This window comes from Aythya ferina, assembly GCF_964211825.1.
Source record: "Aythya ferina genome assembly, chromosome: 5".
Taxonomy (NCBI): Eukaryota; Metazoa; Chordata; class Aves; order Anseriformes; family Anatidae; genus Aythya; species Aythya ferina.
The window spans coordinates 63,852,095-63,867,923 of NC_140301.1; the positions used below are offsets into that span (position 1 = coordinate 63,852,095).

At 41.2% G+C, this 15,829-nt stretch overlaps 2 long non-coding RNA genes across 2 annotated transcripts in view; one reads left to right on the forward strand and one right to left on the reverse strand.

The window, feature by feature from the left end:
* The first annotated feature begins 6,759 nt into the window (after positions 1 to 6,759).
* Positions 6,760 to 10,968, forward strand: LOC311437578. Its single transcript, XR_014693559.1, has 3 exons — positions 6,760 to 6,884; positions 6,958 to 7,008; positions 10,375 to 10,968. It is a non-coding gene; the product is annotated as an uncharacterized lncRNA (long non-coding RNA).
* Positions 8,487 to 15,829, reverse strand: part of LOC311437576 — a 136,449-nt gene continuing 129,106 nt past the window's right edge. Inside the window, exon 4 of the long non-coding RNA XR_014693557.1 lies at positions 8,487 to 9,442. This is a non-coding gene — a long non-coding RNA (uncharacterized lncRNA). The remainder of the gene's footprint in view (positions 9,443 to 15,829) is intronic.

Consider the following 15,829-nt stretch of genomic DNA (forward strand, 5'->3'; position numbering starts at 1 on the left):
TAAATTGGGCACACTTCACATAGTGACAATATGACTTTTTTTTTCTGTATTTCTGGATTATTCTAATAGGTGCAGATGAAATTCTGTCTGATGACTTCTCTCATCATAGTATGAAAAAAGGCAAAAAAGAAAAAGACAAACAAACAAACAACAACAACAACAGAACACCACTGATTATTCTGGAATAGATCCACCTCCCTGCCTGTTCCAGATTCTGGTAATAAAATATGATAGAAGTGATAAATTCCAGCTTTCACCAGGAAGGAAATTAGCTGTAAACACTGGCCAAAGGAGCAGGATGGTTTTATTTCTGGAATCTAAATGTTTCCAGGCATTGTGTCTTCCAGCAGGAAATGTTTTGTATCATCAACATCACCAGGAACAAAAGGAAACAACAGTGAATTGTGACTATGCTAACTCAGGCCAACACATGTGACAGAAAATAAATAATATAATTTTATAGTCTTCTGTATCATTTCACCAAATATTTGTCAGAAATGTTTGAATAAAGATGGAACTAACTAAATTATTTTTTTCAAGATTAGGAAAATAAAAATAAAATAAAATAAAATAAAATAAAATAAAATAAAATAAAATAAAATAAAATAAAATAAAATAAAATAAAATAAAATAAAAATAAAATAAAATAAAATAAAATAAAATAAAATAAAATAAAATAACAAACAAAACTCAAATTCCTTTCTTTCCTGAATGATTATTTTCAAATTTCTGGTGATTTTTTTAGGTCATTTATATGTCAAAGGAAAATAAAAATACCAGAATACTTTGTTTTTTCTACCTCTGTGCCAAATGGTTACCTTTCCAATCCGTTATTAGTTCTGAAGAGGAGAGGAGAGGAGAGGAGAGGAGAGGAGAGGAGAGGAGAGGAGAGGAGAGGAGAGGAGAGGAGAGGAGAGGAGAGGAGAGAATAAAAGATAAAGTATAAAGGATAAATGTTAAGGGATAAAGGATAAAGGAAAGGAAAAAGGAGTAGACCAATTCTTTCAACTTACGTTTGTATAAACATTAAAAAAAAAAAAATCAATCCACATGTTTAGGAAAATCATTATAGTAGTAAGCTAAAATATTTATTGAATTGGTTTTTGAATAATTTAATTTAAAGTAAAATGTGAATTCAAATAAAGCAAAAAAAAAAAAAAAAAAAAAAAGATCAAAAAAGTGATCACTTTCTTGCTATAAAAGGCAGCATTTCTATTCCCTTTGTTGCAGAAGCACTTGCAAATCACTGAGTATGAAACAGTTGTATGAGTCTTTATACAAGCATACATTGAAACATAATATGATACCATGTGAAGTTAAAGGATGATTATTAAAAACAGCACCAATATTTATTCCTTCTTATCCTCATCTGAAAGTTTTTTCTATTAGATAATATCATCTCATAAAAGCTAAAAAAAATTACACAATGACAGTTCTTTAAGGGCATCTGCAAGTATATTCACAAAAAAAGATTTTAACGTGAAACTTGATAGGCAATTTCAGGAGTTTAAAATCATTCTTTTTTCCTGTATCTAGATAACAAATGACTGTTTTCCTTTGTATCAGGATTTGGGAAATAATGAGTATTGTTATCGAATGGTACTGTGCTCCCAAGTACTGTGTGAGGTGGTTGTGCTGTGTGTCATCTATAAGAAAAGCCTTTAGTTTTAAGAACATGCAGAAGTTTGCTTATTTGGACAGCCATTGAATCAACTTTATTCACTTCCTAATAATACCATATTTTTAAAAGTAATTGGTGATATCCTCATTTAAAAAACAATAATAACTTTTTTTTTTTTTTCCCAAAACCACCATTTTTGTAAATCAGTTTTATTTCTGGTTCCTTTTTGGTCATTTTTTTGGTGGATGCATAAAAGTCTTTTAAGACCTTCTTCAAAAGCTGTAGTAGCTGACTAGATATCATCCATCTGAGTACAGGAAAAAATGGTGTGCCCAGCAGTTCATGAATTTTTAGGATGGATAAACTGATGAGGCATTCAGACGAAACTTCCTTGTTCCAGGTGACACACACTAGACCCAGAAAAGCAGAATATTTCACTGGCTTGACAAGAAAGGGGCCAAAAAGAGCCAGAATATCTCAGAGTGATTTTAAAGAAGATGCAGTAGCAGAAGCCTTCTAGTAGGTGCTCACACACACTCCCACATCAAAAGTTCACAGCCAATAACAGCAATAATATGATGGTTTAACCCCATTCATGCTGTGACAGACTGCACTGGTACATAACAGTGATGTACCTGCATGCGTCTTTGCCTCCTCTTCCTGATTTGTTTCCTCCACTTTACATTATAGAGGCTATGGGAAGAAGCTTGTGCCTGAACAAGTAAGAAATGCCAGAGCAAAATAAAATGAATTCTGTTGCGTGATACTTGCTCGAAGGAGTTAATGTAAAAAGCCAAGATCACCAAGTGAAGGTGGGGGAAACCCTTTTCCTCAATCTAGACACCAGAAGAGATGGGTGGTCACTTGGGATGTTCCCATAAAACCTGCTGATAGGAAGCCTGAAACTCACTACTGAAGCTATCAGGGGCTCAGATATCTTTCCAAATGGTGAGGCATGCTCATATATACCACTTAACATCTGCAGGAGTATGAAAATAATGGCAGAGGGACACCACTGCAGGGTTGTAGGCTTAGGCTCACAAACCTTCACAAGTCAGTGGGGACATCACAGGGCTTTTGCTATGCTGCATAAAGCATGACATGTCCTCTGCGTGCAGCCAGCTTCCTTCCCTCCTTACAACTTGCACTGCACATCTCGATACATCAGTCACAGAAACCTGATGTCTTGGCTGATGTTTGTAAGGGAAATATCGCAAGGGGGGATGCCAAATCAGAGTGGGGTTTTGTTAGGGCAAGATTGAAGCAGTAAGAGATATTCCTTAGTAAGTCTGCTCTTAATGCACAGTCCTAGAAAGACATTTATTTCCAAGAAATTGCCTAATGGTTTCTTAAGCCCACATCAATTTTTAGCATTCTCAGTGTTTTGAGACAGTTGCATGAGAGCTGTGCACTGTGTGAGGAAGTTCTGCTTTTCCTTTGTCCTGAACAGATCATCTTCTGGTTTCACACTGCTACAGATTTCATGGCAAGATTGGTCCAAGCCAGTAGAAACAGATGGTATGAAGGTGAAGCTCGGTAGCCTGTATTCCTGGTGCTACATTGCCCTGGGAGCTGCTCTGCCACGGGGTGCATCCCTCCAGCCCAGCATCCTGCCTGTGCCACCTTCGGATTCCCTCTGAATACAGATTTGCCCTTAACCTTTTGGCAGGAGCCATTGTAGCTAATGTTTCCCTGATTCGCTTCCACCCCTCTGCGTGGCTCCCTAACAGGACAATATTTGCAGCATTTTGTGTCAGTGTTGGCTTTGTTCCTTGTCACCTTGGTGCACAGGGAAGTGACTGAACTCACAAGCCCCCCAGCCTCCCAGACAAGCCTCAGCACAATGAAAACAGTCACTTTAAACAAATCAAATCCAGCACCCTGCTGCCATCAGACAAGAGGACACCGGGTTCATCCATTCTCGTTGCTGTGTTCGTGACACACAGGTAGGACTCCTCTATTTTCTTTCAATCCCATAGAAATTGAATACAAAGCAAAACACAGGCTCTCCACTGTGCGTAGTATTCTGTTATAAATCAGATGGAGAAAAGTCTTCCCCTCCAGCTATGACAGCTGCAAGAATGTCTAGAATAGAGGGAGAAAGATTTTTAACACGTACTTCTCTTTTTTTTGCATAAGCTTGCCACAGTGCCTACCCGTTCTGTGAGGGACACAGGCCATGGCCTGACTCTGCCAAGGGAACCAAGCCTGAGCCTGCCCGAAATGGTGGGAGCCTTCTCACTGATCAGCATGGAGTGTTCCTCCACCTTATATTTAACGTCTGTATTTACAGGAAGAGAAATATTTCCAAGAGGAAAAATTAATGGCTTGATATGTATTGCAAATGGCAAAGAAAAAAGTCCGCAAAAAAGATTGAGTGCGCTAGTATGTATATATACTAGTGGTCAATGCAAATGATTCGTCTACTGCAGGTGGAAACAAAATCTTCAAATGGAATGGTTGGCTATTGGTTGAAGTCACTTGTTTCCTAATACTATTTTCAGTTTCATGATTTTAGAATTTTCTAGTTGAGAATATTTTGTTGAAAAATATTTAATCTTCTGCAGTCACAATGAACATTAACAGGACTCAGGATCTCCATGTCACATTGAGACCTGCCCAAGCCTATAGCACTTTTCCTGCTGTTGCTAAAATTGAAAAAATGCAGCTTAATTCCCTTTCTCTTTCTAGGAAACTGAGGAGTCTGCAGTGTGGATGAGAGAAGAGAGGGCTCCTCCATAAAATAGGATTACAAGAACTAAGACTCAGAGTTTCTGAGCTATTTTCTGTTACTCTATGTATGGCTGAATGAATAAACTTTGCTTTGTAACTTAAAAGAATCCTTAGAAATTTCTTTTCAAACTTTGTCGTTCTTCAAATTTAGTTTTAAATGATTCTATTTTAACATAACCATGAAATCAAAGACTATCAAAATTCAAGTGGTTTTTCTTGGAATAGCCAGGAGCTCTCTTTTGCAATGTTGCTACAAAAAGCTATGAAAATTGTAAAAGAAAAATATATAAAGCCAAGGTTTCTGGATGTTAAGTTTTGCAATATTTTCTCTAATAAAATATTGAAGGGAAAGGTCAAAGTTGTAGAAAAGAGAGTTCCTCACTGGTTTTAATGGAGATTGAAATGTGAGTTTAGCATCACCATATAAGAACATGTGCTGTAAGAAACAGATAGGAAAACAACCATAATTAACACTTCTACACTTCTGAACAGAAGCTAGAAACTGGCTTCTACTTTCACAAAGTTGACTCTGAAACCTCTCAGAAAATTGATTTATTTCTCAGTTCAAGAATAGAGGGAAAAAAAATATTAATTTATTTTTTAACCACTTAGCTGAAATAATGGCTTACAGACAGACCCTTAGAATCCCTTCACACCATGAGTTATGCTTAATTTGTGTTCCACACTTCTCTGCTTGCAATACATTTTCCAAGCTATGCAGCAGATAAGCATCACTACACTGGCCAGCAGTAGAATAAATGCTGCACCATATGGAGACCTAAACATAATGTCTTGGTTGGATTTTTTCATTTTTCCAAGATAAGCAGAATGGGATCAAAAGAAATAGAATACCTATGCAAGTATTTGCAAAGAGTATTCCTACAGAGTACTTTCTGAATTGCATAGGAGAAAGACAAGATGTCACATCACCAGCTGAGGAATAGCTGGAGAGGAGGAAGAGCTGATTTTTTGGTGGTGAATGAGAGGCAGAAGGTGAGAATGACAGTGAGTTACAGAAAAACCTGAGGGACAGTAGCATATCTGGAAGAACTGCATGGTTACATTGTAAGAGGTGAAGCTTTGAAGTCTTATCTCCACGACAAATACATGATCAGAAGAATGATTTTCTCCTTTTCACCAAAATAGTATAATTCCACACCGCTTTTCCTGTTTCATGTATGTGTGTGGATCATTGTGATAACAGAAAGGCAAAGAAACCAGAGCAGCATATAAGGGCTTGCTCATCACTCAGCAGGCACCAGCTGACTGTGCTGTGCATTGTCATACTTCCCTTGGTGAGGCTCTAATACCTTTGTGGGCCTTGCATTTACTGCATTTCACCTTTGTTTGTCTGTCACTGTGTGTAATGGCAATATTGCGTGATTTGTTAACAAAAACAATCGAGAAGTTTCCATAATTAATAAGTGTAAAGGAAGTCAGGTCACAACAATTCAGGACAGCAGATAACGGACTCCATGCTATTGAGGAGACAGTGCCTTCCTCGTGTCTTCCTGAGTTATGTGTACAGTTTCAGGTCATGTGTATTTATGTGGATATGTTCAGATGTGGAAGTCTGTACATAAATTCAGCTGCTACAGTCATCATCCCCACACTGGTGGTAATTATTCAAAAGGCACGTAGCTCTGGAGCACTCGGGTATGTTTTGTGGTGCATTTTCTTAGCACATAAAAGACACTCCTGTTGCTCAGTCTGTTATCACCATATAAATCACCAACAGACTAGCGATATGTGCTGGAGAGGGGGGGCAATACATCATCAGAAGGTTTGATGTGTCTGTAGTCCAAGCAATCTTTGGCAGATAACTTCTGAAACCACGGCTCCATGGCTGGTAGCTGTGTCACCCTGTGCTGCCCCAGAAGCAGCAACTTGCTGGTTCTCAGGTCTTCAACAAGAGAAAGGCTGGGTGGCTTTGACCAACTCATGGCCTGTGCTCTGGGTTTGGGTGTGAAGTGGGCAGAAGCAGCCTTGATCCAGAGCATTCACCCCAGCAGCTACCTCTCTCCTTTGCCTAAGAGCTTGCCGCAGTGACTGCTGACTGCGCACTGAGCCAGAGAGCGTGGGCTGGCCCCGCCAGGCTGACAGGAACCCAAGGCTCTTCTAAAATCAATCCACTCCCAGCCACTTGCTTGCTTCTGTCAGTGGTTGTGAATTAATCCCTGGGACAATTTAACCAAGACACAGGTGAATTCTCCATTGTAGAGATCTGGTTTCCCACCCCTGTTTCACTCTACCTGTGCTCATTCAAGGGAGCACAGATTCAGACCAGCTGTAGCAGCCTGTGCCAGGTGGAAGGAAAACCATCAGATGTGAGCAGCCACCTCTGGCTTTAAAGCTTGGACATCTGAGTGAGGGTCAAGTATCTCTGAAATTCCTGCTTTTGCTCCTGAGTCTGCTACAGCTTCCTTTCTGCTTATTCCTGCCAGTATCTTTCTCTCTAGTGTTTGTCAACAAGATCCTAATCTATAATTCAATTTAGCCACTTTGATTTTCCCTCTTAATGGATAGGCTGGTAAGAGACTGTGATGTATCTGAGAGTGGACTAAAATGTAAATTAGCTTAACAGAATCTTTCCTTTTAATTAGAATAATTATTTTTCTGCACTTCCTACATTCATGAAGATATTCAGCCTATGGGTGAGTAAATTAAATTTAAGGGTATGTAATTCACATTGTATTTTTGTTGGGCTCTGAGTCATAACTTATTTTTAATCTTAATTAGAACTGTAGATCCTCTAATCAAGCAAAATGTGGCATAACAATTTAACACATTGTGGAGCTGGCTGATAAATCTGGTGCTCAGGAAGCAGTGCCGTGATTCAGCACAGTACAGCCCAAGTGAGAAGTTATCACCCTCATCATCAGCAATGAATTTGTGGATCTCAGTGTGTCAGGTAGCAGAAAGGTGCCATCCCTGGGTAATGGCAGCAGCTCAGCCTCTGAGGGTTGAGTTTTCAGGGTCACTGACTGGAGCTGGCACAGCAACTTGCTAAGGTGGCTTTTACCTGTGACCTGTGCTGTGCACCCTCAGCAGAACCGTCAGCAGTCACCACGCATTGCCAGCTTGCCCCAGCTTCTGAAAATAGACAGCACAACAGAAAGCAGCTTGGACAATAGAACAATGTTCCTGTGAATAATATGCTGTTATGCCACAGTAAACAGTGTGATCTGCACTGGCAGAGCTGCTTCATCAGAACTGGCTCACTGGGAGGTTCACACTTCTCCAGGGTATTCCAGCACTTGGACCCTCACCTCAAGCCAGTTAATAAACTCATATAAAGTTAAATTAACTTCTTTCTCTGTTAGTTTCTGGCACATGGTGGAAGGGCCACTGTCCAGGCTGCTTTGTGTGCATGCAGTGCTCCCAACATCAAAGCAGAAGCCGAAGGCTGAGCTGGTACTTGGATGCTCAGTGAAACATCACGGTTTGAAAATTCATTTCATTTAGAAGGTGCTGGGCGTCAGTGCTTGGGTTTTGCTGGAGATTTCATATTCAGACCAGTGAGGGGGCAATACCCTAAAGATAATGGTGACCATTTTGATTTCTGGGTAGATTTTTGGTATATGGAAGGATATAGGACTAGAATATTAAGCAACTGGATCTTCCTCAACTCTCAGCACAAGTAGACAGTGGTCATGGGCAAACCAGCTCTTAGTACAATCAATAATACTCGTGTTATCCTCTTGCTGGACTCTCCACTTTAGCATCACTAAGGAGCTCATAAAGTTATGGCTTTTACAGGCGACTATGGGGCTTTGGTCCTAATGACATACTTTACTCCTAAGACTATGTAGAAGGTATTTACCCTGCTGTTGATAAAGACAGTTTTTTCTATTTTACTGTCTGGATGCCATTTGCATCTCTGCATGGTCTTGATGAAGGTGGTAGAGTGGGTGAAACAAAGCTTGACCAAATTCCTGCAACAGCCAGCTGGAGAAAGGAAGATGCTGTGTAGCAAAAGGACCTGGCAGAGTGGACTTGTTGAGAACCCTCTGAAAATGTGAGCCCTAAAGGTGGCAAAAAGCAAAAGGAAAAGGGTAGGAGTAAGCACTCTTCCAGGAGAGAGGGTTTTAAAATTTATTAAGCAGTCTAGAAAAAATAACGTTAAAAAAAGTTTGTTTTGCTTTTTGTTGTTGTTTTTATTTCCCATTCCTTGTTGTGTCATTGGAATAAAGGGAAGCAAATGGGAGAACAGATGAAAAATGAATATAAAAGACAAAAGAAAAGGGGATAAAAATGCCAAATAATAAGGAAAAAAAAGTTAAAGTATTCATGAAATGCTTTACACTGCAATTGGGATAGAACTCTAATTTTCCTTTTTAACACAATAAAGAAAACTGATTTTGAAAATTTTAATTTTCTACGGTAACTCATTACAGGTGGTTTGTTTTTTCTGCAGCTCTTATCATACCCAAGAGAACATAATGCTGTTAGTAGAAAGAGTCAAGAATATTGAATCTCCCACCTGTTGAATAAAATGCAGATTTTAGACAATTACTACAGAAATCCATCTGTATCACTTACTGAACAATTGGGTCCTTTGGTAAAGAAGTATAATGTTCATGTAGTACAAATACAGTTATTTTCCAAAACTACCTCAGAATGAGCATTTTGCAAGAGAACAGGTGGTTGCAGAAAACAAGGTTCAGTAAAGAATGGCAGACATTACAGTGGATGAACTGAAGGGTAAAAAAAAAAAAAAGAATTTGTAAATAAAATTTCAAAACCGACTACTACATATTTTTTTCTGCATTTATATAGCTTACATTCAAAATATATGTATATACATTGACCACCGTCAACAAGGGTCTTGTGAAATATGACAAAACAGAAATTCAGACACTAGAAACAGCAGAGGTCATGTATGGTAACTTCTAGACGATGCACAGCAGCAAATGGAGCGTTGCCAGCTCCATTATTTGAGCAGTACTGCTCTGGGCACCCGTGGGGAAAATCTTCTGGCTAAGGTGAGAGATGAGGAAGCCGAATCCAGGTCATCAATAGCGCTCTGTGTGCAAGTGGGACTGCTGGATGGTGCCAACGTGAAATCTCTTATTGCTTGTGACCTTTCTGTGATAGGAAGAAAAAAAAATGTTGTGATGTTTCAGGCTGAATGTAAAGCAAAACAGAGAAGTCTATTTTAGGACAAAAAAAAAAAAAAAAGATAAAGAATTTAAGGTAGATGATCAAAAGAAGAAAATAGCTGTAAAAATAACACGTGTTAAGTTTCTATATTGCAGAAGTACAAAGGTTGAAGATCACAGTGAATATATCCACAAAGGGCTGTAGCTGAAATGTTGCTAAGCAGCATCACAGTCTGTATCCCTCAAGTGGCATTTGAAATCAGGATCATCTCTACAAACTGCAAGAGAGCTTTCCTCCCTTCCCACCTTGCCAGCTCATTTTCATTCAGGGTGGTAGAGGCTGCAAACTTTACAGCTTCCTTCTAAACTGAGCGTTTGAGCAAAGTGTTCCCCAGACTCCTGCCAATGTGTTCCGGCATCAGCAGAGGTGAGCTGCCGTGCTGGATGATGCCTGGTGACTGACTGATGACCTATTCACAGACAGAGCATCCTCCGGACAGTTTATCCCAGCCGGTGCTCATTAATGAGAGAACTTGGGCAATAGCAAGTAGAAAAAAAAAAAAGAAGAAAAAAAAAAAAAAAAAGACATAGTTTCATTGCAAGACTCTGCACAAGTTATTTTAATTTGGAACTGAATTTGCATGAGAAGGGTGTGAGTACCTGAGAGGTTTTATTATGCAGATGCTTACGGGAGTTTTGCAGAAGAGCTTTCAGGCAGAGCTGAAAATTAATGTTTTAATACACTTAGAAGCTAATGCACAAAATACACACTAGACACATCACATGGGTAGCTCTCTAGCATCTTCTCTCACAGTCCCAGTTCTGGTGTAACTCTCCTCCCACTGGCATCTCCAGACTCATACACTGAATTGGAAACCCCTGAAATAATATTTTTGTGTGTTTCTTTGCCGCCTTCAGTATTCCAGTTGTGCATGTTCCTTATTCTGGGAAGTGAGAAGTCCTGCAAAGGCTGTAACCTTCTGCCAGCAGCTTCAGCATGGACCATGGGGCAAGTGCTTCCAGACAGCCCCTGATATGGCAGCATGTACCTGTTTCCACTCGTCTTCTCCCCAGACCGAGGTGCACATGTTCAACTACTTTAATGCCATCATGAAATCCTCTAGCAGAGCAGCCTGTAGAGCATGCATGCTTAACAGAGACACTGAGCACGCTGGGGGCATGCTCATTGTCTTACCACCCCCGTGCTTCATTTGTCCATATGGCCTTGTGCTCTGTGCACATCTCTGTGCTGTGCTGGCTGTACCCCCACTACAGGAGGGGACATATCAGAGCAAGGAGCATTCTGTACACATCCTCATATTTGTTCTGTGCTGGTTGTATAAGGGACAAAATACTGGGCTAGGTGATCATTTGATCTGGGTCACCATGGCAGATCATATTTTAGTGAATGGGCAAAATGGGCTCACAAATTCACAGCAAAGCATTAAGTACCCAAAATGCCTGGGGATGGTAGGAAGGATATCTGTAAGTATCTAAAAGGGACTGTGTGTAAATTAGTGAGTATTTCCCAGTGATCCCGAGCCTGGGAAGACCTGCAACCAGTGTTTGAGCCACCGTGATAATTGGAGAGGATCCGACCCTGGCAGTGTGCAGCACTCTGCTGACATCTGGCAGGTCTCTGGTCCTGACGGGATGATACAGCTCCCCCAAAACACAGCATGAGCTGCTTCTGAGCTCTGTCTTCCCTCTGAGTTGCTTTGTATGCTGTCCTTCATCACATCTCGCTGTATACAACATTATTCTATTGTGAAGAAAAAGAGATGCAGCCGCTCCAGTGGATGACTGCTTTGTTCAGGGCATGGATTTTGCTGGGCTTTGGGTTCCTACAGGGAAATGAAGTGTCTTATGAGGAGCACCTCACTAAAGGCAGTGGAAAACTGGCTGAAGTGACCAAGAACCTGAGGGATTTGTACAAGGACAACTGAGAGGTGGTGCAGTATTTTTTCATCTGGCAACAAAATCCTCGAATATTCCTCTTGAATATCACACTGCAATGAAACAGGTGAAGAAGGAAGGGAATTACAGCATTTCAAACTGTAAGGAAAGCAGACTAGAAGATTATCTAGGAGTCTGTAGTCAATCCCACTGGTAGAGCTTGCTTGCAGCTAATGCAGCTGTATTTACTTTACAGATCCAAAGCAAGGCGCTGGGAGTGCTATCTCGCAGCTCTGACCTCTGCCTCTGGCCCATGCAGAGCTGTCAACATCAGCTCGTACTGAAGTCATAATAACTGGGATTCCTCAGTCCTCACAGAATTGCATAGAAACAGCTTGTCAAAATTTAATTCATTGAATATCATGGCCTTCCTATTGCAGTTTAACCCTCACCCCTGCAATAGCACATCAGCAGGCTCTCCTAGAGAGAGCACACTATAAAAGAACAGTATTTTATGTGCTTGTTTTATTTCTTTAAGCGTATACTATCCATATGCTCTAGATGCTGTGAGGATAACTCAGAGACAGGAAAATTCATGTTCAAACATAACCAATATGCGGCAGTGAAACTCAGACTAATCCACTACCAGCAAAGCAAAACAATGAATAATTTAATTCCCTTTTCATTTCTAACAACTCTACCCCATATCTGTATATATGGGACCAGGAAGTACAGGGAAATCATCCAGATACCAGATTTCAACCCCTTGCTCTTTCCAGAGAAGTGCACCTTGATGGATATGAAGGGAAGAACAGAACAGATCAATATTCAGCGGGCTGAATGAATGCTGCCAAAACACATGGCATGTCCCACAAGCTTGCAGCCTCCTGAAGGGTCGCAGCTCTCTGCAGGTGCCTGTGCCCCTGCTCACTGCCACCAGCAGCCAGCCCGCTGCAGCTCCAGCCACTGCTGGGCACACGGGGACAAATTAAATGAGGTCACTGCAGAAACAAGGTTGGTCTCTGATATTTTGTGACCTTGCAGAAAGTTAAACACCAACTCTGGAGAGCATAGTTGAAGAGTCACAGTGCAGACAGAACTTGAGCTTTAACTCACTTCCCCCTCAAATTGCCAAGACATGATGGGAATGCTCAGCATGCAGCTGCCCTGCCTTGCACCTCCCTGGCTGTGCTGGGCTAGCTGGGGTCGGTGCCCTGAGCAGGTGTGGTGGGATGCAGCAGGAATGGGCAAAACCTGCTCCCCTCCTGCACATGGAAACAGGTGAGAGTGCAACAGTGGGTATCAACTGCTTTCTACATTAAAATAAATAAATAAAATAGAAATATAAATACATAATCAAACAAATAAGTAAATACAGTGAAGACCCTTCATCCTGGTGTCCTGTCTGCAAGTGAGAACTGCAGCGGCTCAGGAAGAGTGTGTATGAGTGATTGCCCTGCCCCAAGACATTCTCCCTGCTGCCAGCAGTAAGCAGTTTAAGCTATTTCCAAATCAGCATTTTTAATATGCTCCAAAGAACCCACCCCCTGTGATTATGCCTAATCCTTTCTGAAAACATTTCTATTTTGGGCAACTTGCTTTGACAATAAAATCGTAATTTAATTATTTACTGCACATTTCCCTGTTTTCAGAAGTCTGCATTTAGCTGAACTCAGCACAGTGGAGAAGCCAGGAGTCGCCAGAAGACTTCAGCTTGGGAGCACAACTGCTTTTATTTGTGTTGGAGACATTTTGCTCTGTTTGCCATTTGCTGTGGCTTTTTGTGCTTACCTATGAGTGCCTGGGCTTAGGAAAAGTTTCCATGGTAAAAGGTAAAAGTATTTTTGTTCCCAAGTGCTCTTTTCTCATTCTTGCTGTAAAATGTTGCTGTAGAATAAAAAGGCTGGTAAGAACACTATGGAATATTTGGTGTATACAATCTGTGCAGTGTGCAGATGTCTGTGGGGAGATGGGGAAAGACATCAGGCAGTCACTGCTATTTTGGCATAAGGTACCAGCCTGGACTCTCTCGGTCCCCTGGAATGAGGCAGCTACTGCTGATCCCTGGTCAAAAGGCCCTCCTGGGCAGTGAACTGGAATAAGGAGATTATCGTTCTCCACTGCTGAGGCTCTGGGGTCAGCTTTGGAGGGAGTGAGCCTGGTAAGGAGCACGGCCTTGTGCTTTGGGATCATGGCCAGGCTACCACAAGGCAGCCCCGCAGCACTGTGGCCTCCAGAGGGACCTCAACATCCCGCCCATGAGCAGCCTGGAATAACCTCAGCCAAAGGAGAGCCCTCTGTTCCACCAGCAGAAACACGTCTCAGCTGAATGCTCAGCTTGAAAGCCTCACAAGCCTGAAATCTAAGTGCTTGTCCATCAGTCTTCTGCTGTGGATTAAATTTGTATCTTTTAAATGAGCTGTGTTTAAGGAATAGAGATGAAATGGCACTAACAGCACAACATTTTCTGGCACTGTCTGCTGCTTTTCATTACAAAAATCTAGGTCAAGATTATTTTAAAAGTAGCTTTCCAAGTGAGAAGTATCAGTCAGACATAGAACATTTGCCTGAAAATAGCTAATATAAAATAGGCACAAAACTGCCAGATAAGCACAGGGTGCAAAAACATTGTTCCTGCACTTGGTAATGTCTCAGCAGCTTCCTAGCACATAAAAACTAGCTGTAATCACACATTTTGCTTTACTTCTCTCTATCACACTGATGGCCAATTTATCCACAGCAGTGTATTTACAGGCCTGTTTACCGAATTGAAATTCTTCTCTAGAGCGGATGCTACATTGCCTCAGAGCGCAATAGGATTTAATTGAAGCAGCATGAGAGAGCTGATGAATGGGATGCTTGCAATGAAGGGACCAGAACTGGGACAGAATTTCAATGGAGAAATTAAAATGCCACGTTAGCTATTCTTAGCAGGTAGCAGAGATGATTCAAGATCATCTTCCAAGCATGTAGAGACGAGGCTATTTACTACAAACTATTGACAGAAAGCCTATTTCCAGTCATGCAGCAAAATCATCACAGCTTAATTTGGTTTTGAATGCTATTATACATGTATACATGGGATGCTCATGATGCAAGTATTACATCCATTCAAGAGATGGAGAATACCAAGACCTCATGTAGATTGTGGAAGATGGGCAACACCAGGAATTTTGTGTTTGGCTTTTTTTTCTTCTGTACTCCAGGCATACCAGCTTCTGCCCTGTGATTCTTTTCCGTAACTCTGAGGATATCCATGCCACAGCTTTACCTGGGTGGAAGACTTTCTACTCCACCTGCAGTATGCTCCCCAGTGCCTTATGGAAGAAGGGACACAACCAGAGACTTCACTGGCTTTGTGTTATCTTCCCACACAACAGAGAGCTTATACAGAAAACCAGACGCATTGATTTGAGATCTTTACTCTTTAGCTTTATGGCAAAAATCTCTTTGAGCCATAAAAGAGCTACACAGTACTTTCAGGATCAGGAGTAAAAAGAAAACACATGCAGGGGTGACCAAGATGGAGCTGCAGCAAGGAAAGCAGAGTCAGGGTTAGCCCCTCAGCTGCCCTGCCAGCTGCAGGTACTGCCACAAGCACAGAAAAAGGTGCTCCTGGTGCCACCTCAGCTGCCTTTAGCATGGGACCCTCCAGAGCTTCTTCAGCCCCCACTGGCCTGAGCTTTGTGTGATGCTTTGCATGCGATGCCCTGTACATTCCATAAACCATCTGTGCTAATGTTTGGGACCAAATAACATGTAGCATGGGCATATTGTCCACTCAGAGCCCATCTGGGGAGATGTTCAGTTTGGAAAAAAAATAAAAAATAAAATAAAAGGAGCACTCTGATGCTGCCCATCACAGAGCTTTTCTGTAGGCCCTGCTGTTCCATCAGGTGCCTGCTTTCAGAGCAACCCAGGTGGGCCTGGAGACATCCCCTCACAGTGTGGTTTCTGTGAGGACTGCAGGAATTGGGGCCACAGAGCTGCTCTGGTCTGAAACAAAAGTATTTGCTAATCCTGTAGAAATACACACATGCATACAAAGCACCAGCCATTCTTGACAGCTTTATCATCACCATCCAGGCCAGGCTCGAAGGGGTCTGCTCTGTTAATTAAGGACCCAGATGGGACCACATGAGCTTTGCTGAAGCTCTTCCTTCTCAGACACCTTCCACCCTGTGGCTGGTTTGAATGTTTACCTTGGGTAAGTTTTCCCCTGTCAGAAGTGCAGACAGGACTTGATGAGTCAAAGTTTTTCTTCACTCTCCTTATTTAGGTAATTATGATCAATAGAAAACAATTTTCTTACTTATTCCTATTCTGGAAAAGAAACAAAACAAAACAAAACAAAACAAAACAAAAAAAGAAAATTATTTAAAATAAGCATTATAAACTACTTGGGGTGTAGAGCCAAGAACAGTTAAAGATTGAAATGGATTGAAACATGGAAACTAATGGTTAAGAAATCTGAATG